We start from the raw sequence: 5498 nt of genomic DNA on the forward strand, positions 1-5498 counted from the left end.
ATACTGAGCACACTGCACCCCCCCCCCATACTGAGCACACTGCACTCCCCCCATACTGAGCACACTGCACCCCCCCCATACTGAGCACACTGCACCCCCCCCATACTGAGCACACTGCACCCCCCCCCCATACTGAGCACACTGCACCCCCCCCCCATACTGAGCACACTGCACCCCCCCCATACTGAGCACACTGCACCCCCCCCCCTCCCATACTGAGCACGCTGCACCCCCCCCATACTGAGCACACTGCACCCCCCCCCATACTGAGCACACTGCACTCCCCCCATACTGAGCACACTGCACCCCCCCCATACTGAGCACACTGCACCCCCCCCATACTGAGCACACTGCACCCCCCCCCATACTGAGCACACTGCACCCCCCCCATACTGAGCACACTGCACCCCCCCCCCTCCCATACTGAGCACACTGCACCCCCCCCATACTGAGCACACTGCACTCCCCCCCCATACTGAGCACACTGCATCCCCTCCCATACTGAGCACACTGCACCCCCCCCCCCATACTGAGCACACTGCACACCCCCCCATACTGAGCACACTGCACCCCCCCCCCCATACTGAGCACACTGCACCCCCCCCCCATACTGAGCACACTGCACCACCCCACCCATACTGAGCGCGCTGCACCCCCCTCCCATACTGAGCACGCTGCACACCCCCCCATACTGAGCACGCTGTACCCCCCCCCATACTGAGCATGCTGCACCCCCCCCATACTGAGCACACTGCACCCCCCCCATACTGAGCACGCTGCACCCCCCCCCTCCCATACTGAGCACACTGCACCCCCCCCCTCCCATACTGAGCACGCTGCACCCCCCCCATACTGAGCACACTGCACCCCCCCCCATACTGAGCACACTGCACTCCCCCCATACTGAGCACACTGCACCCCCCCCATACTGAGCACACTGCACTCCCCCCATACTGAGCACACTGCACTCCCCCCATACTGAGCACACTGCACCCCCCCCATACTGAGCACACTGCACCCCCCCCATACTGAGCACACTGCACCCCCCCCCCTCCCATACTGAGCACACTGCACCCCCCCCATACTGAGCACACTGCACCCCCCCCATACTGAGCACACTGCACCCCCCCCCATACTGAGCACACTGCACTCCCCCCATACTGAGCACACTGCACCCCCCCCATACTGAGCACACTGCACCCCCCCCCCATACTGAGCACACTGCACCCCCCCTCCCATACTGAGCACACTGCACCCCCCCCCATACTGAGCACACTGCACTCCCCCCATACTGAGCACACTGCACCCCCTCCATACTGAGCACACTGCACCCCCCCCCATACTGAACACACTGCACCCCCCCCCATACTGAGCACACTGCACCCCCCCCATACTGAGCACACTGCACCCCCCCACATACTGAGCACACTGCACCCCCCCACATACTGAGCACACTGCACCCCCCACATACTGAACACACTGCACCCCCCCCCCATACTGAGCACACTGCACCCCCCCACATACTGAACACACTGCACCCCCCACATACTGAGCACACTGCACCCCCCCACATACTGAACACACTGCACCCCCCACATACTGAGCACACTGCACCCCCCATACTGAGCACACTGCACCCCCCATACTGAGCACACTGCACCCCCCCATACTGAGCACACTGTACCCCCCCCATACTGAGCACACTGCACCCCCCCCCCCCACATACTGAGCACACTGCACACCCCCCACATACTGAGCACACTGCACCCCCCCCCCCCCCCCCACATACTGAGCACACTGCACCCCCCCACATACTGAGCACACTGCACCCCCCCCCCCCACATACTGAGCACACTGCACCCCCCCCACATACTGAGCACACTGCACCCCCCCCCACATACTGAGCACACTGCACCCCCCCATACTGAGCACACTGCACCCCCCCCCCCATACTGAGCACACTGCACCCCCCCCCATACTGCACACACTGCACCCCCCCACATACTGAGCACACACAACACAGACAGTACACACTGCACACACGCAACACAGAGACATCCTCACTCAGCTCTGGATGGGATCACATTGCATGATGGGAAATGTAGTTCTGTGCCAGGAAACGGAGCTCACCCCACCCCCACCACACTCCACTTCACTTCCTGTGTCACCGACAACCCAGCCTGACAACCGGAGCGACTCTCATCTGTGCCCTCTGCTGGGTGCAGGATTCGGGTCACCGACACCCCAATATATATATATTATACGTCACCGACACCCCAATATATATATATATATTATACATCACCGACACCCCAATATATATATATTATACGTCACCGACACCCCAATATATATATATTATACGTCACCGACACCCCAATATATATATATTATACGTCACCGACACCCCAATATATATATATTATACGTCACCGACACCCCAATATATATATATATTATACATCACCGACACCCCAATATATATATATTATACGTCACCGACACCCCAATATATATATATTATACGTCACCGACACCCCAATATATATATATATTATACATCACCGACACCCCAATATATATATATTATACATCACCGACACCCCAATATATATATATATTATACATCACCGACACCCCAATATATATATATATTATACATCACCGACACCCCAATATATATATATATTATACATCACCGACACCCCAATATATATATATTATACATCACCGACACCCCAATATATATATATATTATACGTCACCGACACCCCAATATATATATATATTATACATCACCGACACCCCAATATATATATATATATTATACATCACCGACACCCCAATATATATATATATTATACATCACCGACACCCCAATATATATATATTATACGTCACCGACACCCCAATATATATATATATTATACATCACCGACACCCCAATATATATATATATATTATACATCACCGACACCCCAATATATATATATATTATACGTCACCGACACCCCAATATATATATATATTATACATCACCGACACCCCAATATATATATATTATACATCACCGACACCCCAATATATATATATATTATACGTCACCGACACCCCAATATATATATATATTATACGTCACCGACACCCCAATATATATATATTATACATCACCGACACCCCAATATATATATATATTATACATCACCGACACCCCAATATATATATATATATTATACATCACCGACACCCCAATATATATATATTATACGTCACCGACACCCCAATATATATATATATATTATACATCACCGACACCCCAATATATATATATATTATACGTCACCGACACCCCAATATATATATATATTATACATCACCGACACCCCAATATATATATATTATACATCACCGACACCCCAATATATATATATATTATACGTCACCGACACCCCAATATATATATATATATATTATACATCACCGACACCCCAATATATATATATTATACATCACCGACACCCCAATATATATATATATTATACATCACCGACACCCCAATATATATATATATATTATACATCACCGACACCCCAATATATATATATTATACATCACCGACACCCCAATATATATATATATTATACATCACCGACACCCCAATATATATATATTATACATCACCGACACCCCAATATATATATATATTATACATCACCGACACCCCAATATATATATATATATATTATACATCACCGACACCCCAATATATATATATTATACATCACCGACACCCCAATATATATATATATATTATACATCACCGACACCCCAATATATATATATATATTATACATCACCGACACCCCAATATATATATATTATACATCACCGACACCCCAATATATATATATTATTATACATCACCGACACCCCAATATATATATATTATACGTCACCGACACCCCAATATATATATATATTATACATCACCGACACCCCAATATATATATATATATTATACATCACCGACACCCCAATATATATATATATATTATACATCACCGACACCCCAATATATATATATTATACGTCACCGACACCCCAATATATATATATATATTATACATCACCGACACCCCAATATATATATATATTATACGTCACCGACACCCCAATATATATATATATTATACGTCACCGACACCCCAATATATATATATTATACATCACCGACACCCCAATATATATATATTATACATCACCGACACCCCAATATATATATATATTATACGTCACCGACACCCCAATATATATATATATTATACGTCACCGACACCCCAATATATATATATTATACATCACCGACACCCCAATATATATATATATTATACATCACCGACACCCCAATATATATATATATTATACATCACCGACACCCCAATATATATATATTATACATCACCGACACCCCAATATATATATATATTATACATCACCGACACCCCAATATATATATATATATTATACATCACCGACACCCCAATATATATATATTATACGTCACCGACACCCCAATATATATATATATATATTATACATCACCGACACCCCAATATATATATATATTATACGTCACCGACACCCCAATATATATATATATTATACATCACCGACACCCCAATATATATATATATTATACATCACCGACACCCCAATATATATATATTATACGTCACCGACACCCCAATATATATATATATTATACATCACCGACACCCCAATATATATATATTATACATCACCGACACCCCAATATATATATATATTATACATCACCGACACCCCAATATATATATATTATACATCACCGACACCCCAATATATATATATATATATTATACATCACCGACACCCCAATATATATATATATTATACGTCACCGACACCCCAATATATATATATATTATACATCACCGACACCCCAATATATATATATATTATACATCACCGACACCCCAATATATATATATTATACATCACCGACACCCCAATATATATATATATTATACATCACCGACACCCCAATATATATATATTATACATCACCGACACCCCAATATATATATATATTATACATCACCGACACCCCAATATATATATATATATATTATACATCACCGACACCCCAATATATATATATTATACATCACCAACACCCCAATATATATATATATTATACATCACCGACACCCCAATATATATATATATATTATACATCACCGACACCCCAATATATATATATTATACGTCACCGACACCCCAATATATATATATATATTATACATCACCGACACCCCAATATATATATATATTATACGTCACCGACACCCCAATATATATATATTATACATCACCGACACCCCAATATATATATATATTATACGTCACCGACACCCCAATATATATATATATTATACGTCACCGACACCCCAATATAT

Source organism: Staurois parvus, unplaced genomic scaffold (genome assembly GCF_062004578.1).
Source record: "Staurois parvus isolate SC_StPar_1 unplaced genomic scaffold, SC_StPar_1.0 ptg000191l, whole genome shotgun sequence".
NCBI lineage: Eukaryota > Metazoa > Chordata > Amphibia > Anura > Ranidae > Staurois > Staurois parvus.